The sequence below is a fragment of the Falco rusticolus genome, chromosome 3, assembly GCF_015220075.1.
Source record: "Falco rusticolus isolate bFalRus1 chromosome 3, bFalRus1.pri, whole genome shotgun sequence".
Lineage (NCBI taxonomy): Eukaryota > Metazoa > Chordata > Aves > Falconiformes > Falconidae > Falco > Falco rusticolus.
This window is the reverse complement of record NC_051189.1, coordinates 19,491,879-19,516,258: the sequence shown is the minus strand read 5'-3', so window position 1 is coordinate 19,516,258 and position 24,380 is coordinate 19,491,879. Positions and strand designations below refer to the sequence as shown.

General features: G+C 40.6%; 1 long non-coding RNA gene across 5 annotated transcripts in view; it reads right to left on the bottom strand.

Moving 5' to 3' along the window:
- Positions 1–2,127: 2,127 nt before the first annotated feature.
- LOC119144189 overlaps positions 2,128–24,380 on the bottom strand; it is a 56,071-nt gene continuing 33,818 nt past the window's right edge. For 4 of the 5 annotated variants that reach the window (XR_005102982.1, XR_005102983.1, XR_005102984.1 and 1 more), the window contains 3 exons: positions 19,325–19,574; positions 11,468–11,847; positions 2,128–9,134 (listed from right to left, as the gene is read on the bottom strand). This is a non-coding gene — a long non-coding RNA (uncharacterized LOC119144189). The remainder of the gene's footprint in view (positions 9,135–11,467; positions 11,848–19,324; positions 19,575–24,380) is intronic. The other variant, XR_005102985.1, reaches the window with a different exon arrangement.

Genomic DNA, 24,380 nt, shown 5'->3' with positions numbered 1-24,380 from the left:
ATCAGGTAAAGGAGAACTTTATTTGGGTTCTTATCAGGTCAAGAAAGACTTTTCATCGGCCTGGTTTGGGAGTGGGGTTAAAGGAATTAAAGTAGAATGCTGTTGTGGGGAATTTGAAAAGGTTAAAATTGTCATATATTTATTTTAAAATCATAAAGGTATACACAGGCTCACATACACAATGTCTAGCAAGAAATTCTTATGGTTTAAAAAGTAAAGCCTTTGAAATAAACCCAAATCTCTTGCAGCAAAAGTGAGAAGAATTTTTGTATTCAGCAAAGGAAATACTTCATATGTTTTTCTTTAGTGGAAGCAGCACAAAGAACAATTCGTACTGAATTGAAGTTTTGTGGTGTCTCAACTTTGTTTAAAACACTTTGGAGAGTCCAACTTTACACTGTCTGGTAAAAAATCTATTTTTTCAATCATTTAGCTGACACAGCGTGATCTCCTTTGAAGAATGCAGAACAGCCAGAGCAGTCAAAGAGCAATTTCCTTTAAGACAAGAGCAAGCTTGCTTCTTTCTTGAAAGGCCTCATCCCTTGTTTATTGATACAGAACATTCTTATTCACGTAGATGAACTCTGGGCCTCAGAAGTCTTATAAATACTTTTGTGGTTTAATATCTAAACAAAACGAATGAGTACAACAATTCACACATTCAGTGACAAACCTCCTTTGCAATGAAAAAGACTCCTAGAAGACAAATAAATGCACAATTTTGACTCCAAGTGATGCAGAAAAGCTGCATTTAATCCATACATGCACCTGTGGCTGGATGGGTACCTCCAGTTATTACTTCTACTCACAAGAACCACTCCCTTGGCTGAGCTCAGCATTCAGAAGCCGTTTTCCTGCCTAGGGCTGTTTGGGATTTGTACAAAAGGGAACTGCAGCCATAAATTGCTTGATTCATTGGGTACGCTCACAACAGAAGCAGAGTGCATTCAGACCTGCAGCCACAGCCACCTTCATTTGAAGACAGTGGGAAGAGGTGAGCTACGTAGTAACCCGGAGGTTATGGTACTTGCTCAAGTAGGAGAGTTGGCTTGTGGACCTTCTAGGATAATAGAGCCCAAGTCCACGGCACTTGCTTCCCAGGAGAGAGCCTAACCAGAGGTCACAGGACACTCTTGAGTAAGGAGTACACTGTCCCTTCTCGTTGAGATCCAGTTACCCTGCAACCTGAATTTTATCATAATTCATGATCCCATCATCATGATCCATGAGCCCAGAGAGACAGCAATGAGGAGACCTACAGTTGGTAACTCAGCAGTGAGGGAGCTCTGCTTCTAAAGCAGGGCTCAGATTGCAGGTGTTCAGTATCAAAACACTAAAACTTTTTTTTTTCTTTGGACCCTTTTACCTCATGAAAGAGCGAATCTTCCAGTAGTACTGCTTCTTTGTAACAGATGAAACTGTGCACTGAGTGGAACTAGATTGAAGTGAAGAGCCATTGCAAAGCTTTGAATAAAATTATTCTTTACTCCCCAAAAGTTTTCTTTTCACCTCCCTCCCCAGAAAGATTTAAATTTCCCTTTACTGTTTTTGGGGGTACTTAACAAAAGTCTTAGCCATGGCTGCCGACCACCTATGTGATTTCCCTGTACTAAGTAATTTATAACTAGCCACAGATCTAAGTCATCATGAAGCGTCTAAGAATATAAAAATATAAAATTCGTGGATGCATTGTTCACTTACCATACAACAGTCAAGCATTGCTCCCTGTTATTGCCATCTTATTATTGGGAAAATGCCCAATCCCGCTCATTCTTACAACTCAGCAGGTTCTTTGAAGCCAACAGTGTTTCAATGAGAGATGACTGGCACATTCACTTTTAGGTTTTTGTTAACTAATTTCATGTGACCTTGGCAACAAAATACCTGCTAAATAATTTCACATGACTATGATGATCAACATAGTACCAAAATTTGCAGACAGTGAGCTGGTAGGAATTGCTGGACTAACGGTTGAAACAAAGACGCTCATTCTTTTTCAGGGAAAAAAGGGATACTACTTTGCCGTCCCTCTGGTTTTGCAATAAACTTTTCCATTTGTGCTGTGCTGTTTGCGTCTTCTGCGCTGGTGATGAGCTACATTCAACAGACAACAACAACAACATCCTGAACGTTTCAAGCGGTATTTTATTTTGGTTTAAGTCTATTGAAGTAGATAGTATTAAAGGTGAATGGACAGAAACGAGCATAATACACTGAAGAACCAACTCCTTTGAAAGCAGTGAAGAAACAGAAATTGCCATTAGAAGTACTTTAGTAGCAGGCTGGAAGAAGCATTACAGAAACACACAGAACAAATGGAGAGCTCATTAGAGAGGGACTGCAGTGAGCCAAACAGAAAGGCTGGTTGGGTATTTCCAGCTCCAGCTCCTGAACTTTAGTCGTTCAGGGTACCAGAAGAGTGACTTTTCTGAAGTTCTGTCTATTTTGCTAAAGGATCGTCAAGCTAAGCCTAATTAGCAGATGTTATTAGGAAGGAAGACCACAAGCAAATCCCCATTACATCCGCTCAACCAACAAACCACTTGATACAAACTGACTTCACAAAGAAATGACACCACTTCTGCTATATACCTTCGACCAGAACAATTATGACTACTTAATTTGTCTTTGCATCAGTAATTTCTCATTGTGTTTATGTCCACACATTGCTACTTCCAACAAGACAGTAGCGACAGAGAAGTTCTTTCTAGCCTTGGGGCTGTTTCAAAGACTGGAGTAGTGAGGAACTAATCTCCACTGTCTAGACAGAATTTGGCTTGGAATTTTGGCAATGAGAAATATCATAAACCTGCAATACAGGCTTGGGTGACCTATAAGTAAAAAAATTTGCATTTGGGGATGTAATTTATTCACTTTATTGGTCATTTAGGAAAGGACATAGATTAGAATCACTAACTCATTCCTCAGCTCCTCTTAACAGAAGCTGTTGTTTCTCAGCTTCTGTTTAAAGTAAGCTTTCAGGCTAGAACTTACATGTTTTGTTTCAGTTTCACCCTGTTATGTTTCTCAGAGCTAAGCTAGGGACTGCAGGGAGTACAGCAATAGCTGTCCTTCGGTGGTTAAGAATAAGAGAAGCCTTGGCACCAAAACATCCATCAAAACAGCATTCAGTGATGACAAACAAAAAGGGATCCATTATCTGCTTTCCTGCATATATTACAGACCTTGGACCTCCCTGGTTTTCAAGATCAGAGAGACTTAAATATGTGGCAGGATATGAGGCCATAAGCACTACTCAAACTCTCCATGTAGCACTGAAGCAGGGTTGAGGCAGTACCAAATTTTTTACGCCAGCTTCCTGGGCAGGTGTGCTTTTCACCCTGGCTAAAGGACGTAACATTTGCTTAGCTCCTGACAATTGTGGAATGCATTGCTAACCTCACCACAGCCTGCCACAAATGTGAACGGCAACCTACAGCAGCATGACAAACCTTCCTCCGTGTCTAGCTTTAAGCCTTCTTCTCCTTCAAGCCACATGAGCCTGGCAATCATTCAGTCCCTTACTGTCCCTCACCTGCTTTTTGTGAAAACAATGTAATTTCCATTACTGGCATCCAAAACCCAATGTTAAAAATATAAAAATCAGACGGCTATTCCCTCTTTCTTCATGGGATTTTCCAAGATTGTCTTGGATATATTTAGTATTCATGTGTAATGAGTCAGAGTGTCCACCTGTGGTCTCCATAAACCGATTTTGTAAATAGCATTGACTGATGTGACTCAAAAAAAAAAAAAAAAAACCAAAAAAAAGGGGAAAAAAAAGAGCCAGTTTCTGTTTTCCAGTTTTAGTCTGAATTCAAACACTGTTTGCAGTTCCAAGAACTCTGTGGGTTTCATGCTCTGGGTCAGTGGGTGGGGAATACTGGAAAAGGCACACTCCATCCTGTCCCCTCGTTCCGGTGGGCTGTAGGTCTGCAGAAAGATGACTGTTTCATAGCACAGCAAACAACCTTTTCATTTAGAAACTGTTTAATATGCAACCTGTAGATGAGGCCCTGGCATACATACTTTCCTGTGTTCATTCCTCACTTAAATTTTGCTATTGAAAAACATTGAATTTTGATCCAGCACAAATGAACGCACAAAATGAGCTGTGGTCTGGTTTTTATAGGTGCTGAAAAGAATGGAAGGATGGAAGTCTCACTGACTTTTCAGTAACACTTTGAAGAATATGGGAGAACAACCTGACTTCAGTTCTATGTTATCTAAGCTCATGCTTATGGAGGTGGCCACACTGTGAAGTGACACCTGAACTGTTTAGTTTGGACTGGAGTCACCTGTGCGTGGTGTGAAGCCCTTTGGGGCGATGGTACTTGTCCTCAGTCTTCAGACAGCCAAACTGTGGGTCTGAAATGCTCCTGCGTGAATTGAGAGGGAACTTTGAGGTTTTTTTGCGTGCCAGGGAGAAGTTTTGAGTAGACAGTAAAAGAAGAGGAGGCAGCTAGTATCCTGTTAATAACTGAAGAGTTGTGTTAGCTGAAGCTTAGATTGACCCCCCCTTGGCAGATCAATATCTCAAGTTAAAAGCACCATCATGCATAATGTAGGGATATAATATAGATTTGGGTTTAAAGTCAACTAAAAAAGGATAACTGAAATCAGCTCTGCAATGCGGACAAACCCCATCTCCAGAAAATGTATCCCTGAAATGGGAACTCAGGTTCCATTTTAAAATTTGGCATTTCTTAAGACATTCGTAAGGCTCTTCTTAAGTTCTTGCCTTAAGATCTAGTTTCATCCCCATCCTTCATAATCTTTCCATAAAATGAGCAACTAGACAGCTGTCCTATAGCTGCCAAAGGATTGTATAAAACCAGTCTCAATTAAGAGATTAAAGGGACACATAGAAGTGCACAGGTACATGCATTACAAGGCTGTACATGTTCAAAAATAACTAAGGAAATAAAGTAAAAGGATATGCTTGCTGAGTGCTTAAACAGTCTGTGGAGTTTAGTGGAAGTTTTGGCAAAAGCTAAGGGCAGACTGGCCCCTTACTAAACAGAACTGAATGAAATAACTGCTGAGTATGGCAAGAGCAGCTGTGTTCCTTTTAGGTTTTACATGAAGTGTGTTGTGTTTGGGGCTTAGAAAAAGACTCCTAACTCACAGCACCTGTATCAAAAGGTCCATTAAGACTCACAGAGCTTTTGAACCTGCTCTGAGTTGCAACCTTAATAACACTGCTTCATTTCCCTTCACCACAATTTTATGAAATTTACAGTTAGCACGTTTTCATTATGGAAGTCAGGAAATGTGATACCTTGAAGGATTTTTACATTAATGTTTCCAAAAGATGTGAATCTGGAGCTCAAAGCCAACTTCAAGGCTTGCAAAACCACTTAGGTTGGAATGTATAATATAATAAAAGGCAATAGGCTGCATGACTCTGCCAACCGAAACCATCCAGCACCACACAGATCGATTAGGATGTGATTCTGCCAGGTGCCAACATGTCTTGTGAGTCACTGTGTACTCTCAGCTCTTTGAAATCTCAACAGAACCAAGTCAAAAGACACCCAGTGCTTACTGAGATCAGGTTTCTAACAAATTGGTAAGAGTGTTTTCTGCTATATGCTTTGAATAGAAGAAGAAACTCAAAACACCCACTCTCAGACATCAAAATTAATAAAATTACCAAGGAACTAGCATTTCTTATATCATAATTGATGCAAAGCAAGCAGCCGAGCTAGCAGATAAGATAAGGCATGTTAATTTGGAATTACAGAAGCATTTGATAGCAAGGTGATGGCTAAAGTTCTATCAGCTTTTCCATTATAAGCCACCATAAAAATCCACTGAACGCAGATATTTGCTGCGTGGTTTCTCAGCCTCGGAGTAATTCTAAAATTTGCATTTGATTAAGTAATTTCCACTGAAAAGAAATCAAATCAGTTATTATTAAGGCATTCCAGATAAAAATTCAGCTGAAGTTTGGGAGGATTAAGTTTATTTGTGCTTTTATTACCTAGCAAACTTTGGTCCTTAACATTAATTGCAATGCTTATTATTCCCTAACTGTAGGACAGACCTTCCTTATTTTAAAAATAAATTGCAAAGGAGTAGAGTAATTGCTTATTCTTTATAAGTACGTGCTAAGTGCTCCTGATGTAGATACATGTGGCTGACAATTTTCTGGTAGTGTTCAAATACGCAGTAGAAATAAAATATAATAACTGACTCAAGCCAAGTATGTCTTCTCTGTGGGAATGGCATCTTCTGCCTATTGTACTTCATACTTTTTGGTGCCTGTGATGCTACGTAAAGATTATTTTTATTTACTGACATAGCACAAATTTCCACAGGCTAGCAGTATTCTTGTTTGGATACGATCCCCAGCAGGTTGGGCTCTTTCCAAACAGGAAAGGCACTTCAGCTTTTGTTTCAGCGGCATCCCAGGCTACAAAGGCACAATGCAGAAGCAGCAACTCAGAAATCACTGAAATCCAGCCAGGCCCCCTTGGGCATCAAGCAAAGCCAGTCACCCCTAGAAACACATCAAACACATCAGCTATTGTAACAGTGCCAGCAACCTACACAGACCAAGGGGAAGGAAGTAACGAAGAAAGAACCATAGGCAATTAAAGCAGCCAGAACTTTAAAGTAATTACCCGGTCTGTAATATAGCCAAAAGCCAGGATAGATGCTGCTATCCTTGTGACAAGTGTCATCCAATATTTTACTGAGTGGAGCGGTGAGGACTCAGAGCCTCAGTGCTGGGATTTACCTGCAGGAGAGCCCCCCAGCAGGGCGTGAGTGACTCAGGGTGAAGAATGTCATCTTCTGAATCACAATGCCACTTCCTGTGGCACTTTGTTTTTCCCTCAAAGATTCCCCTGACTGCCTGATACTAGGTAGATTGTAAGATCTTTGGAAAGTTGAATATATATCTAAGATCTCAGACCACGTTTGTGCCCGGTGCAATACAGTCAGCATCCTGGCTTTGCCTCCAGGTTGAAGCTGAACCATTTAATTTCCTCCAGTCCTTATTAAAGGTAGGAATAGTAGGTCTAATTTTAAAATATGCCCTTGTTTTTGTTAAGTGTTGCCTAGCCTTCAGTTTTCTAGTCATTTAAGGAGTAGTCAGTATTTCCATTACAAACTCCTTTTCAGGGATTTATCATTGCCATAAAAACATGGTCTTATGGCAGAAATATACTCTTCACACATATTGTCTGGTGAAGGAAGGTGAGTTTAAGTGTCAAAAATTGCTATACCAGAACAGGACGCAAGGAAAAGGACTAAGGACTTGATTCTGAAAAGAATGTCAAATGCTTGGTTTTAAGCACCTGAGGAGTCTCATTGAGTTCCACAGCTTTGTTTACATTTTTAATAAGCAAGCACGGGGACCAGTGTAATTAATTGTTGTTAAAAACAATTAATAAACAAAATAAATACATAACCAGACACCATACATATGCCTAGGATTCATGCAAGTAAAAGCCACATCTGCCAATAGAAGAAAGGACAAAGATCACAATCCTAACACAGAAAATCATGCTATCTCAGTTGCATAATGAATTTCAGGTGTACTTTGTTCAGCTTTGTACTCTTCGCTCTTGTTCAATTAAACTATAAGAAACGCAAGCGGTTAGGAAAAAGGATTGTCTTCTACCCTTTGAAGGAGATAGGTTTGATAATGCAGCAAGTCTTATGCATCTTCCTTCTACCTGCTCCTAATATCTTACATAGATACAACAGGGAAAAAATAATATATATTACAGTTACTGGAAGAAGACTAATGTGCGACAGAAATAAACTGATGAGTGTTTCTGTAGATAACCAGTTCTGCTACTGAGGCTAGAACTCAGAATTTCTGCAGCAGAAATTGTTCCCTCCTCTTATTAACACACTCAAAAAATGGTATCTCTTTTGTCAAAAGTATTTCTCTACACAAATCTAGCAGGACCACATCTGTACAATCCTGCGATGCAGGTAGAGGCAGACTTAAAGCCTGAAACTATTGTCTTTTGATACATACAGCTACTTACTAGCACATATTTTACTGTGTAGATAGTATGTTAAAGGAAGAGCTGAAACTCATACTTATTAAGAAGATACCTAATGGATATAATAAAATAATGATTTCATCTACTGTAGCTACAAAAATTGTATAAGACATACTAAAAAAATGTAAACATAACAGATACGCAGTATTACTTCAAGATGAAACTAAGAGATGGAATACAGAACAGATAGTGGAAAAAATATTTCCTGAATTTTTACATCATAACTATAGATGTTGCAAGAAGTAGAGATCAGGAGAAATTGATAAAAAAGTGAAGGGAAACCAACAAAGAAAGATCCATTGACAATTTGAACATATTTGCAGAGCTTGTGCCTCTTAATTCTCTACTGCAGTTACCACAAACCCACATCAAATATTCAAAAAAAGTGCCGTACCCAACAGATTTAGTGAGCTGCAGGCCAAAAGCATATGCCTGTGGAAATGAAAGAAGAAGCTTTTTGACGAGCAAGTGTGCCAACATCTTATCATCTCCTCACCTAATGAGTTGAGGTGTAAGCACTGATAAACAATAGCAATCACATCTAAAACAGAAATCCCACTTTCAACAGCATCCATTAAACCACATTTTGACAATAGTTTTCTTTTTTTTCTGTGCAGTCCATCCTATCTATAGAAATACCAGAATAAGAACACCCCTCATTAAAATACATATTACATATTAAAACACTACAGTGCACTTTAATTACCCATTCAGGTGGTTTTAACATTTACTTCCTGAGTGAAAGGAGGTGCAGCGCCTGCAGACAGACCCGCTCCTCTCAGCCCTCCTCATAATGCTGCATCTGTCAGCTCTTGTGCTTCAGTCTCATTCCATGAATTATTTTTAAAAGTGCTCATTTTTAGTGTAAAATCACTATATAACGTGGGAAAGCTGTTACATAACATGGCATGATGAAACTTACCTTCCTTTTTTTTCTTCCCAAGAGAGATAATCCAGATCTTCATATACTGGAACGGCAGCCTTCTGGGAAAAGTGCAGTTTTCTGCAACTCAGCTCCGGACCAAACTGCTCTACAAGTTCGATTTTAGCAGGCTTTGATCAAGCTTACAGAGAGCTTACTGAAGCAATCTTTCTCATATGTTTGGCCTGCAAGGGTTGAAGTTTGTCGTAGTAGTTACGGGCAAATAATTTTGAATCAACTCATAAAAGACCCATAGTGTTAAAAAAGGGAAAGGAAGAGGGAAGGGGAAAGGGAAGGGAAAGGGGAAGGGAAAGGGGAAGGGGAAGGGGAAGGGGAAGGGGAAGGGGAAGGGGAAGGGGAAGGGGAAGGGAAAGGGAAAGGGAAAGGGAAAGGGAAAGGGAAAGGGAAAGGGAAAGGGAAAGGGAAGGCAAAAAGGCAAAGGCAAAGGCACGGAAAGGAAAGGAAAGGAAAGGAAAGGAAAGGAAAGGAAAGGAAAGGAAAGGAAAGGAAAGGAAAGGAAAGGAAAGGAAAGGAAAGGAAAGGAAAGGAAAGAAAAGAAAATGCTGCAAATAACAGAGGTAGCCCCACAGGTCAAACTGTTGGGGACAAGGTATGAAGAAGCTGGCCGTGCACACAGACTGTGATGCTGTGTTTTAACCATATCAGGATTGAATCATATTTTTTCTTTAACATAGAAGCTCGAGAGGCTGAAGAATATCAAATTGAAAACAAATTTATCTAAACCTGCTCTTGTTTCCTATTGGACTCCTAGTTCACTGGACAGTCTACTAGAGGTGTTCAGGGGAAGTGAGAATCACCTGAGCAATTTTTATAGGAGCTTTCCAAGATAGAAGGAGACACCTTAATAACTAATCAATTTTTTTCAGCTCCTGAATGTAAGAGCAAAACAGGTAATAAACCTGACAAGGAAGGGTTGTTCAAGGCTGAAGACATCAACATATCCTTGACACTCTGTGAGATCAGCCAGCCGTGTTACTGGACTGATGATTACAAGGTTTTATTTACCTCAATTAAGTAGAATAATGGTGTCACAGGCTTTCCACCTGCACTTCCTGAGGGGATGTAACTTCAGAGCCAACTTCACTTTAAATGATGGTTTAGTAAAAGTCACACAGAGATTTTATGCATGTGGTACCCATTACACGTACTGGAAGCAGTGCTACCTCTCCTCCATAGTATATGTTTCTCCAAGGAAGGAAACTACCGACTTTAATCTTGTACCAAACATGCCAGCTGAAGGGACTAAAGACACAATTTTTAAGAGTTGCTTTGAAGCATAAGACAAGTGTCTGGGTAAAGCCTCATCCCTTTTACACAGCAAAAATGCAATACCCTGTGTGCTTGGTGTGTATTCTGCCCCCAGTCCCAGGAGTGGATGTATCCCCAGAATAACACAGGGGTGCACTCATTTTGCTGAAATAACAAATAAACCAACTGAGGATACTGTGGTGAACAAAAAACCCCTCCTAACAATTTTCCTTATGGAGGTACTAAGCTGAATCTTTAATACTCAAATATATCAAAATGGTGCTTAGGCACATTTAGTCTGAAAATGTGAAGTGCCATGTGCTGCTTCAGACAAAGAAATATTTTACAGTAATATCTTCTCAAAACTCAAGTAATTTTTAAGCAGTAGTTTATAGTTACTCATATGCCTTTGGGCACTTGCATCAAAAAGTTTTTACTGAGAAGGGGTCAACACACTCAGACCCAGCAAAGCACTGCTGATGCAGAAAAATTTGTCATATTTAGTCAGTGTGTTACAATGAACAAGAGCCATTTGGGATCGGCTGTGTCTCAACAATTCAGCTGCATCTGTTCACCTCCACTGGCACTGCAATACACAGAACGTCAGAAAAAGATTACTTGTGGAAAAGGAAAATAAATTAGTGCTGAAAACTTGTAACATATTGGATTAGTCTTAGGAGTAGACGTCCACATGAAGGAAAATTTATAGGAAAGGGACAATCTGCCGTAAAAGCCTACTTGGTAACTAAGCAAAACACTGAATGTCTGGGTCTGCTTGCGTTATGCAGCAGGTCAGGAACAAAACCCAAAACAAGGTGTAGGTTTGCCAAGCCTCAGCTCAGCAGCCTGGTGCAAGACTCAAAATAAAAATAGTGTCTATAATATTTAGCTTCTTTATGGCAGAAGTTGTTTTTTAAAACTTCGTAATTTGGTTTGGGGGCTGGAGGGGTTACCTTCCTATTGATTTTAAAATATCTGCCAGTTTTCTTATAGTTCTGCTCTACTGTTAAGGACAAAGGGTAAATTTCTGCTTACAGCCCACACATTATTTGCTTTACTCCTTCCTATGCCTTGGCATTTATACTAGCTTCTGATTTAAGTACTCAAAAAGTGACAGGTACATATGAATGGATGAAGCGATCCATTGAGTGCAGTAATGCTGTATTGGTAGCCCAAAAGTCATTCACATTGCTGATCCTTTCAGATTTTTGGACTCAATGGGAGTTTTTCTACACTGGTTATTACTTACCAAAGAAAGAGCATTAAGAGATTGCAACACTGGCAAAATCAAACTTGCAGAAGTTAGGCAATAACAGATTTGCATTTGCCCAGATAGCCTAAATTTTGACACTTTGTGCTCAGGCTAGGCATGAAATGGAGAAGGGCAGGCGTGCAGTGTTGCAGAGTGAAGGATGCTTGGGAAACCCCAGGTTTGGTACTTCCTGATTTCGAAGCGTTGATTTTGTAACCAGATCTAATTTCACATGAATCAGGGCCGTGGGGAAGAAAGAGCCCATGATGAAGGCAATGGCAGACCGTAGCAGAACACACCAGCACCGGGCTGAATTTGGGTTGGCCAGACAGACAAATATCTGGCATTTCCCAACTTCAGAGGACTTGATTTTCCACCTAAAAAAAAAAAAAAAAAAAAAAAAAGTGTGAATTTCAAGTGTGTGTGGCTACTTTACCTTTTAAAGAAAGCCTATCTGTTCACATGCAGCCACCTCTTCATGGGACATCGATGCTGACTCCTTGTGATAGCTACACAGAAGGCAGCTGCTGGAAAAAAACAGATGAATGGTCTCAACTACCAGCCACACACACCTTATTGCCAGTGGAGAGAATTGGTGGGAGAGGGGGTGGAGAGGGCTCCTAGAGTGGGGCAGAGGAGGGAGCCTCCCCCAGCCCCCTTTTCCCAGAGAGCAGCTCCAGCATCCCTGTAACCTTTCCTGCTGTGCTGGCTGCAGTGGAGCTACTGGCATGCCAGCACCAAGTGTGGTGCTGGCAAGCTGCCACAGCATCCCTGAGCTGTGGTAGGGAGAGGTGGGAAACCCCTCTGGAAAAACAATTTTACCAGACAAAAGAAACCTATTTTTTTTCTGCACTAAGAACACCTTCCTTTTTGTCCTGCTGCATACATATCATACGTGCACACTCCTCACATAGCCATATTTCAAAGCCCTGTTGGAAGCACCAAAGATGTTAAAACTTCTCAGGAGATGAAGTAACAAGTGCCTTTTATGCTGAAATGTGTCAGGGCTCTCTGGCATACAGGTAGGCCAGCTGCCACCCCAATGATTAAAGCAATATAAGATACAGCCTCCCACAGAGCATCAGGTTGAAGAAAAATTTCCTCCTGCATTTCCTCCTTTCCTCCAGTGCACACTCACATATGGAGTGCCCAATGCTGCTCCAGGTTACCCCAACAAACGTGCTACCACTGACTTCAAGATGAGAGAAACCCTCAGTAGGTTTCTTATCTGGTCTCCCTGAATAAATCAAAATTTTAAATGTGCAAAGCAAATGCTGAGTGTCTGCCATAGCTATTACAGGAAGAAAAAAAGAATAATGTCACGTAATAGCATGTTTCTCCCGCAAGAAGCTTTGATGTCAGGAAACTACCCAAGTACAACTATTTCTTTAACTTGTTCATCTTTGGGGGTTGCCAGAGGAAGGTCTCTTTTCCCTTCCAGACCACCACAAAGTTGAGACACGGAGAACAAGTGATCGTCCACATGACTCTTCTGTAAAAGTTCTGGATTTTCCAAATGGCCATTTACAGTTAGATGTTTATTCATTTTTCCAGTCAGTAAGCATTACAAAAATAAAGGACAGAAAACCAGAGGTTATGCTAATAGTTCCCAAGTGACTATCAAGAGCGTGCAGTTTCAGTGTCTGATGCAGATGATAGTAGATTTTCTCAGGAAGCTAAGGAAAGACACAGCCCAGCTTTGTGAAATTGCACAGAAGAAAAATTTGCAAAATTTGTACCTGTAAAGCTGTATCAACAACTGAGTTTTAGGTGATTCTTTGAATTATTGGTAACATTCATCACGTTCTCTGACAGACATCCACAGCAATAGTTGTAGCAAGGTAGTGAGGAATTTCCCATCTCAGCTGAAAAGCTCTTAGGTGAGCAAATACAGCTATGACCTAAAACAATTCTTTCAGCTGAAGAAACAGTACCAGATTTCTGCTCTTCTGACACTCAAGACATATTCTATAGTTGAGATCTGACATTTGTATTGTTTTTCTTTTTTGTTAGATTTCCTGTCTTAACTAAGAATCAACCCAAATTACTGAAATTCTGTGTACTTGACTAAATGCTAAGAATGATGGCCCATTTTACTGCTCCCCAGCATGATTCACTGAAGAATCCAATATGTAGCCTTGCTCCAGCAGTGGTGGAACAAATTACACCTTGCTTCCTCGTTGGGATGTTGATAAATAGATAAGCTGTTCATCAGCATTAAATGTAACAACCCTTCTTTGTGATTTCTCCTTTTTGCAAACCTCAGAAACTTCTGAAGGAAATCTAATACAGATCAATGAGCCATACCAAAATGAAAGCACTCATGGACACAAAATTGTATTGCTGGGCAAAAGCACAGAATTGTCTTCAACAGAAACCTTTCTGCATGTCTTACTATCTTTATTATATTATTTTTCATGTGTATTCACCCTGTATTTTTTCTCCTTTCCAAAGTAAGTGAAAAACAATTGCTTGGAATGGAAGGACCTTTAATATGTCCATTCTTACGTTCTTCTACATATACCTGTTCCCATTGTGAGTTTATGTCATTCTGTTGAAGTGAACCTGGTGAAGAGATGGACTGGGCTCTTATATTTAAACACTCAATTTTCCATGCTATGTAATTCACAAAGGATTTTGTATAAAACTCTGGGAAGTTAATGTGATTTTTTTCTATTTCTCTATCACAGACATTTAACTCTTCGTTGTCTTTCTGAATGTTCACCCACAAAAATGTTTCCTTGGAGTCATGCGTTTTCACTCACTTGCATTCAAAGACCCAGTGGAGAAGTTCATTCCAGTTCTGTAGCTTCCTTATATTTTTCTCTTTTCCGTATTTACTCCTTTTCACAGAAAGGTAGCTTGGGATATTCTCTGTTGCTCCCATCTCTTTCCCAATTGCATCATGCGTTCTTCCCAAACTCCTATCACATGCCTTTCTGGTGTAACTAGGTGGGATTAAAAGAGCTACCTGGCTTTCTTATGATCACTCATGGTGGAATTTGTTTCTACCACATATAGGTACAAAGCCAAATGCTTTGCAGAAATCTATTAGAATCAAGTCTCCAGAGTTATGAGATACCACAGCCAAAGGGAAAATACAGCCACAACTTCTTCTGGACCTGAACTGTCCTTGGGAAGAACTGCATAAGTGATTCTGTGGCATCGTGCCTCAACTCCTTAGCTTTGCTAGGCCTAACTGACTCACGCTGGATCATCTCAGCTCTTCTCTGTAACCAGCGCACTGATCGATCTGCAAAACAAATCACTTCCCATGCATAACGGAGGGATGACTCTCTCTCTCTCTGCTTTATCAGGCAAATTGGCTGTCTCATCTAAAAGGTTATTTCTGCAAAATGTTGAAGTTTTGTTGCAAATATCTGAACTCATTTTTTTCTCAAGAAAGATATTAAGTAGCATCAAAAGAGAACAATCCAGGTCACTAAGGACAGTCAGGTAACATCGCAGCCACCTCCCTATATGAAAGACAGTGGTAAGACTTAAAGCCTCCCAACTTAAATAGCTGTGGAGTTTTTCAAGAACACTATATACTGCAACAAGCTAAAACAGTGGACATCAAGATTGTTATCCGATGGAAAGCAAACTAAGTAACATGTATTTCTGTGTGCTGAAAAATTTCACTGGTAAGTACTACACTTCAGGATAAAAGGTGCTCTCTACCATGTCAGCTTTTAGGATATAGGATATAGGATGTAGGGCTAGTTGGCATTTGGGCCTCCAGTTCATAGGAAGTTATAAATTCTTCAGATGCAATTGTTTATTTAAACAGGCACACATATTCAATATACTTTACTAAACAAGCACTGCGGAAGGTCCAGCAGGTTACAAGATGAGGGTAACTAGCCACTGGAACAGGGTAGTTGTGTTTTCACTCACTTTAAGTACTTCAACAGTGATGATACATCTTCCCATCACCACCAGCAGCTGTAAGCAGGAACTGTTCAGTGAAATTCCAAGGCTTATGTTACGGAGGAGGCCAGCTGGGATCATCATAATGATCCCTTCTGGTCTTAAAAGCTCTGAATACCGTATGTAATCCCTGTAATTAATCTAGCTCCATAGGCTTCTGTTTACGAGTTAGTTATTTTGGCTGTCTGTATCAGGAGAAATAACTAGTTGCGGCCAGTCAGGGTTTATTGAAAGTAGGGAATTACTATTTGAGGTGAAGTCTGTTTCTAAAAAGCCTGCTGTATAAGCCTATGCTCTTTGGAAACACCAGAGTTGATCTCTATGACACATCTTATTTGCCGAAAGTTTACGGTAGATTGACTCATGCAGTTTTATGTTGTGCTCTGTTTAAAATACTACTTTTTTTTGGTTGAGTGGTAGCTGTTTCAGTGGTTACCTTTTGGTTTGATGGTTTGTTTTTATAGGGCAGAGAAAGTTTACCCAAATTACGAGCAGTTGCCAGTACTGCCTGAAGAAAAATGTCATCCTGACATTGATTTCTTTGGGGAATGAATCATGCAGCTATATAACTTTTAGCAGTGCCGTCTGTCTAGATTTGTGATCTTTTTTCTTTCTTTTAGTACAAAGTTTGTCACTTGAAACAATGCGTGATGTCTCGTCTTAAGCATATTTATAGTTTTCCCCGTGTTTACTAACAGTTCTGTTCTGTGTGTCACTTGTGTCTGGTACTATGCATCATCAGTAGTTCCATTTCAGTATAGAAACCCATAATTTCACTTTATATTTTGTCCATATGCATCATTTTTGTGGCTATGTTTTATCCATGATGGGGCATTACAAGGAGGTCTTCTTAATGATAGAAACCATAATGTGTCCCAAATATAGCACAGTATGGATAATTGCAGACAGGAGTTCAGGAGTATTTTTGGTTTTGACAATTAATGACTGCCTGCATGAAAGTTTTAATGCATTGCATCACATAAAAAAAAAACAAAAAACAAAAACCAAAAAAACCAGAACACCAACAGAAAACCAATGGCACATTCTTTTGGAGAGTTCCCTTAATCCAAAGAAAATTAAAATGGTCAAATCTTTACATCAGCCCAAGCAGAAAACGTAAGTAATGAATACAGCTTTATGGATTTCTTCAGGTCAGATGCTGCTCATTTGAAATGTTGCACTTAGGAGGAAAGGGCTGAGGAATCCCAGGAGCAGCAGAATCAAAACAGCAGATGTTTCTAGTCTAGTTCTAATCCCATGTAATTAGAATAACAGATAAATCATAAGTTCTTATTTTCTCATCTCTGCTTTCTTTTTAAGTTTGCTTAGTTCTTTTTTTCCCTTGCTCTACTTCTGTGTGCCCCTGTTACTTACTATTTATTAAGTGCTGGCTGATGCAAATCTTTGGAGTTATGAAGCTATCATGTTTGCCATGTTTAGGGGCTCTAGTCAATAAATCTCAGCTCTTGCCCTTTGCTTCCTTGAAAAAGGCAGTTCAGCATTCATTTTGTGCCTCTGTTGCCCTTCCCACCACAACATGGAGAGACACTCACTGAACACGTGCCTGTCTGTATGGCAGAGCATGATGGTGGGAATGGTCATCACATCTGAGGGAGCCAGCACAGAGGACACACTGGCATCCACACATAGGAAAAGTTCACAGTTACTGACTCATCCCCCGCCACAGATCCTCCTTAAAGGAAAACACGTGCTGTCTATGAATCTCCTCCTAGTGTTAACAGGCAGCAATTCACTTTCAGATCAATTAAGTCTAGAAACAATATTAAAAAAAAAAAAAATCATTGAAAAGAGGCCAGCTTCAGCTGGGGAACTGGCATAGGCAGTATCGAGCAGGACGCCAGTCTAAATCCGCTTCCAGTGCTCATCTGTACCCTTGTGGAATTGGCTTCCCACCTCTGTGAGCAGGCACCGTGCCATCCTACTGCACGGGTACTAGGGTGGGCAGCCAAGCAATCCTGTGCACGCACTGACTGTGGGCACAAAGGGCACAAATCCAAGCCCAGGAATGTGGATGCAACAGTATGGCTGGAGCCTCTGCACAGACTCAACAGTTACGGACTGTGTCAGCAGTGTGAAGCTGGAATCACCTCCAAGATCAGCCAAACAGCCTCCTCCACTGTGTGAAGTCATTTTTGTCACCAAGGGATCAGGACATATATTGCACAAGAAAAGAAGAGGGAGGAAAGGAAGGACAAGAGCAACTGGAGATTTCTTAATGATGGGTTGGCATTCAAGCTCTGCCTGCCCTTTGCGTAGTCCTTATTCTTTTGATTAGGTTGTTGGTCTTTGGAAAGAAAACATCCGATCTGTGATGGAGCTCTGTGGATGCTTTGCATGGCAAATCTCTTCTGTGCTGTAAAGCCAAGGACCAGTTAATATTAGAGATAATCTCTTATCAGCTGCACACAAGTTCAGGTTTATTCTTAACTGCTTCTGGCTGGTCATGGCCCAAGGGGTAAAACCTCTCTACCACAGTGTAGGACAAAAACCTACAAGGATCTGCTGTTTCCTCCCAGCACATGCTGCTCTGACCAAACTGCAAGCATCTAGCAGACTGTAGCAATTTCTTGTCCCTTAAACTGAAAGTGACTGTGAATCCCATAATAAAGTTGGAATCTCCAAAACCCTTGGAGAAATGACAATGCTACATAATGTTTTACTGACAGTGTTGGATATAGTCCGATGCTGTCCTTGGAACTGATTTAATGTTACTTCTAAACTCATAAATTCGTCTGAACACTGCTATAAAAGCCCACACATTAAACAAAACCATGCACCCATTCTTGGTGATGAGACATACTGTGCTGATCTATGAGCCTTTCTTCTATACCTATACGTACATTGCTGCAGCCAGAGAGCAGGTAGATTAAAAAGCAAAGCACCCAAGCAGGTGTCACTTCCTATGCGAGGATGAGACAAACAGAAACTTAAAGTCTGGGGGTGTCCTGCCTTGGGGAAAAATGCAGAAAATTCAGTGGTTCCCATCAATGGCAAAGTAATTACTATTCAGAAATCTTTTTATAAGACCTGTAGCTCAATTTTTTCCTTGCCAGGAGTGGCTCAGCAGTAGTTCCAAGTGATGTGAATTACTCCAAATGCTAGGAGTCACAGCAGTCCTTTTATCCAGTCTGTACTAAGTGCTGTACTTATTATGTTAAACCATTGTTAAACTAAAATCCAGCCATAATGACACCACATTGTATACCTAAGCAAGCACCCACAATTCAGAGCCACACATATGAAGTCAGGATTGGAATCCAGCCTTCCAGTTTTCAAATCACAGGCCAAAAGCTCTGGAGGTACTAGCAATCAAAATTCAGCAGAAAAATACCATTACCTTTTATCCTTTTTCATTAATCAAAACCTGAAGTTGCAAAAAGTCCAATTCATTAGCAGGTTATAAAAACCCAAAACAAACAACTTTCTGGGTATAGACTGAGTGAAGGGGTTTTTTTTTCCTTTGGTTTTGTTAGGCTGTCAAGCAGAAAATACACCACCACCATCACCCTCCCTCCCCTTCACTAGCAAACAGTCTGGCAGACAATAACTAGGAAGGTGGGAGAATGAGGTTCAAAACTTTCTTTTTCTTGCCAAAAGGACACCCACACAGACATGAAACAAATGTTACGATACACATTACACAACACTGTGCGTCCCCAAACACCAGGGAAGCAACTCAGGAGGTAAGACAGAGTTCACTGAGCAGGACAGATGTCTTGGGACACATTTAGTAGCAGGGTTCAGGCCGTGATGGAGGCCAGGAGCTCTGAGAGCAGCAAGTGAGCCCCTTCGAAGTGGTCAGCCGCCAATGTCACCACTGGTGGCGTTCAAGAACACAGAAAAGAAAAAGAAAAAAAAAAGTCTGGAATGCCTGTTATAGATTATGCATATATTGTCACATACCTCTGGGCTAGGAAGGAGGTCTGCAAGCTTTCTCTGTTTTCCTGTGGATCCTTCTTTGTTTATTGTGTTCTCTTCTCTCTCATCTTCCTCATACCCTTGCCTTCCATTTTTGCTGGATTAGCTCATAAACATTCCAGGGCAGGTAGATGCCTCCTGATTTGTTGGGGATTCTTTTGCAAAAAGCGCTGAAGAAAGTGCTAAAAGTTGTTTGGTTCTGGCTCTGTTCAGAAAGTGTGCAGCAGAGTTTGAACTGAAAAAGAAGGAAAAAAAAGAGAGAAACTAAGTAATTATAGATCTATATAATCTATAAATATGCAGTTCAACAAAAAGGTCAAATGGGTAATGCAAAGCACAGCAGCTGAATGCTAGGACCAGGAGAATAAGATCTTGTAGGACTTGTTAGTCTTGTGCTTTGAAGTTTTGTTGTTGCTCCGTACAACAAACAGGTTTCATATAAAATCCACAGGTCAGCACATCACCTGGGTACCACTTACTCATTTGCATGTTTTTTCCTGGGCACAAGCTTAGTGTCTGCCATCTCTTGTGACTATGTCTTCCACATATCACACGGCTTTCTCCAAAGAACCACACACAGTTCACCACTTCATGGAAGGGTTGTGAGCGCGCTGGCAAGCAAAGCTCAGCTTTGCACTAATACAAAGCTTCATACATGGCTCTGTCAGTCTGTACTTCAAGGTCAGTAACTTCTCTGTTCTCTTAAAAAATGTTAAAGAGAGCAAGATCAACCTTTTTTGGTTTGTCATGGTGGGGAGTATACATGTTCTCTTGGGGCAAACTGAGCACAACTTTGCTGCTAATCCTTATTATAAACTTAGAAAGCAAACTCAAAAGACTGCTTGCCAGTTCTATTTCAGCTCACAGCACTGTGTTTAGGTCTGTTTCTAAATAGAAATACTTTCATTAACCATGCAGCCCTCTGTTTAATTTCTTAAATGTTTTATTATTTTTTTTAGAGAGGAGCCTCAAACCAGAATGGGAAAGACATAACTGGGCAGGACAGAAGTGATTCCAGGCAGAAGATTACATTTGGTCCCTATTTCTGCAGCCCAAAATAACAACTCTCCAAAGAGCATTGGGGATATTCAAATTCCAGAGCCAGAACTCTAAGCTCCATGGCTCAAGACATGATGTGATCTCTAGGAGGAGAGCGAAGGAGAGCTCTAAAAGACAGAAATGCCTGAGATAAGAATGTAAAAATCCAGGGCTGGGTACATGCCCATAATCTCTCATGTGTAAACAAACAGTTAAATTTGTGACAGGGAGCAGCGTGTTCAGTTTTCTGAAGAAGACATGTTTCCCAGAAGGAATTACATAAATATTTATGAAAATAAAGCAGGAAATATTTTCCCAGGGTAGGACACTGGTCAGCACTGCATCAGGTCAGCAGAAGCCGGGGTTTATTTTGTCAGTCTTCCCCTGGAACTGAATCATTGCCCTCTTGTTTGCAAAAATCTGTTCTGACACAGGAAGAGGCTGCACTTAGATAAACACAGTTACAAACCACACTGAGTATTTCACTTTCTATCACATCTCTGAATGCATATATGAATGCCTTACTTTTTTTGGACAGCTTCTCTGAGTAGCGATTGCATGGAAAACAATAGCAACAGGTATCTTAGGCCTCTGAGGAAGTCCGATGCTGGATGAGTGAAGACAAAGACATCTTCAGTAGAACCAAAAGCCTGCAGGTTAACTGCCAGGGAAGTATTCTTAATGAAAGTATTTACAACAAAAGTGCTTATACACATTCACTGGGAGCCAGTAAATTCTTGCAAAGTGCAAAAGTTAGAAATGCAAAGTTGCAATGCAGTGCTACCTGAGCGAGCAGAAGTTATACGCAGTTGAGGTCTGTTTAAAAAACGGGGTATGGAGTTTAGCACTGCTCCTCATAAAGCATCCAGCAGCTCTTTCAATCTGCGCTCTGCAAACCAAGCTCCTTCCGAGATTTCGGTGCTGACCCGGGCACCAGCTGTCTCCAGATCCCTCCTGCCTTGCAGAACATGCTTCCAGGTGGAATCTGGGTCAGCTTTTCTGTTTAAGCCCTAAAAGCTGAGGGGGATAGGAGTGGGAAAGGAGAGGCAAGAGTATCCCAAGAAGGGGTTGTAAGCTCTAAAGCAGACCTAAGTTTCTGCTAGAGCGTCATCCCTGTGTCAGACCAGGGAACACTCACACCCATCCCTCAAGGTACCCAACTCAACACAGAGTCAAACTCACTAGCAGGAAAGCAGGGAGATAGGGGAAACATATATTTTTACGCTGCTGAGGTTGATAAAGCCCTTCAAATATCCAACAAAAATTACCTAAAATCATTAGAGTCCTACAAGCTGTATTTACTGAACACAGAAGCAAGGAGATTTTGGAGAATTTTGTTCTCAGTTTGGTTCTTGTCAGTAATTTGCAGGCATATCAAGTCTAGTCATTGTTTATATCTTACTCAGAGGAACAACAACTGGTGGAGACTGTGTTTACAGGCTCAAGTATTCACTGCATGGTGTCAAAACCAAAAATGATTCTTTACAAAATAGGCCTAGGATTACTTTCCTCCCTACGCTTAGCAAACTACACGTTACTGCTTTTCCTTTCCATTCTCTCTAAGCTTTGCCACTGCAATTGATGTATCCAATACAATCGGCTGATACCAAGTTGTCATGACCTCTGACACCAGGAGAACAGAAACCATCTAGGATCCCAAAGCAGAGGAATATTGTACAGCTTTTTTCCTTTTACTTCAGATGCCCCCGGATTTATTCAGTACGATACAGTACAGAAAAGGAAAGTTCTCCTTAACACTAAATTTGGGTTAGAAAGGATGCCAGTGGACTGTCAGCACTTCTGGCTGAATCAGACCGTGGTTATAAGCAGGATGTATTAAGCTGGAGTCCAACCACAGGATCTGGGGCTCTACAAATTATTAAAATTGGCTCTAGATCTAGCAGTCTTTTGATGAACACTATTTCAGAATGCTGTCCGTAGTCTTTATAGTTATTGACATTTAACTGCTAATGTCTGAAAATAACCAAGTGGACGTAATACACATGACCAAGGAAGTACTTGTACTCCAAGGAGGCAACGCACTACACAAAGGTTACCTGACTATTGCTCTTCTCAAAGGACCAGAATCCTTCAGGATTTTCTTTTGTGTCTTCTCAGGGTTTCCTTGTAAAGCGTTCATGCCCTAGGAAATATTTGTTTTATGCCTTTTATGTCTGGACAACACTGCCTGGTTTGTTTTTCTCTCTTGCCTACAGACATTTCTCTAAGGCCGATTCAATGAGAATTAACATGCACAATAGGCAATGTGCCTCATTAAATCTCTATCAGCAATGAAGCTGCTTGAAGATTTTTCAATGAAACTGGTTTGATAAATACCGATTTGCCAAAACTCAAGCTTTTTGTGCTAGTATATCAGTTTTGATGGATTGCCTGTTAAAGCAGGTTTCCTAGCTTCAGGACAGGATTTATGGTCCAACATACAGGAAGACATAATCGATTAGCAAACAGCCTTGTAATAAGGCAATATAACCTTAAGGCTGTGGTGCAAACATTGGTTTGAATTAGGCAGAGAAAGAATTTGAATCTGGATTTCCTACATTTTTAGTGCCTTCATTACCGAGCTCCTGGATATATTAAACTTCATTTCTCACTGTGTGTTTAGGGGGTTTGTGACTGTCATGGAAGGAAAAAAAAAAAAGGTATTGACTTCTTTTCTAATGTGGAATAAGAACATTTGTAAATGATCACAGCAATAGTAGCATCAGAAAAATGTTCCCTGCTTAGTCCTGGTCAGTGACTGAAGTGGTTAAACAAATGGTTTCCTCCCTCACTTACACTTACCCCTCTTTATCCCTGATAAATAACAAAGAAGTCACTGTAAGTCTCTCAGTACTGTGGAACAGCTAGCATCATTCACGTCAGTTTGGCAACATTTCCCAAAAAGCCTCCTCCAAAGCTAAGTACACTAGCTTCCCACTCCTACGCTCTCTATTCTTGCTCTTACATTGACCTTCTGCTCACAAAATGGAAAGTGAAGAGAAAAAAAAGATAAATAAAACAGATTTACAGTGTACAAGTCAGAGGCACAGTGCCCAACGCAAATCACAGAGTTTATTGCTGGTACGACTCTATCCATCTATAATCCTGGCTTTCTCTTTCCCCCGCCTCTAGCTGTGGTGTATCCGTTATCAAGGCCACATTTGAGGGTGTTAGTTAGATGACATTCTTTAGGACAAAGACTGCTATTTATTTCTGAAAAGTACTGTATACAGTTTAACAAAAAAGAAAAGTGTTTTGAAAAGTGGGACAGTCTGCGACCAGGCTAGAAAGAAAAAGGGAGAGGAGTGTCTTGACCCCTCTTGGGACTTTGGCCAACATTTCATCCCAGATGAAAGCTTGAAATCAAAGCCTTCCTTCAGCCTTTAAGAAAAGGAATTTGCTTTTACATCAGTGTTGCTACTTATTCTGTCTGCCAAAAGGATGAAACGTTGTACGGCCAGGAACTAATACTATCTTAAATAATGAAGAAAGCATCTCAAAAGCTATGATCATAGGAAATACATTTTTTTGCCTAGAATGGAAAGCAAATGTGCTCTCACATGCTAGCCAGTTCAAAAGCTTAGTTCAGCTTTTCAAGTAGCTGTCTCCTTCATTGTGTGAGAAACCAGAAGTTAATGACATTCCTGAAAAGATTACAAAAAGTTATCTCCCCTTTCTTTTCTGCCAGGCTACCTTGAATGGTCTGCTGTCCTTTGTTACTGTGCCCTCCCTAAGAGAAAGCTAGACTTTTTTCTGGGAAGGGATTTCACACGGATGGATAGCTGTCACAACTCCTTCCAAGAGGGTATACAGCAGTTTTGAGTGCTACCTGTTCCTCTATCCAAGAGGCCTCCTACACCTGGTTTCAGCACCCAACTGAAAACCTGACAGCTACCTCAAGCAGATCTGAACCACCTTCAGCTTCCTGGACAACCCAAGGATGACATTCTTCTGGGACCTATGCTACGCCACTGTCCAGATATATGGCCTCTCCCAACACAGG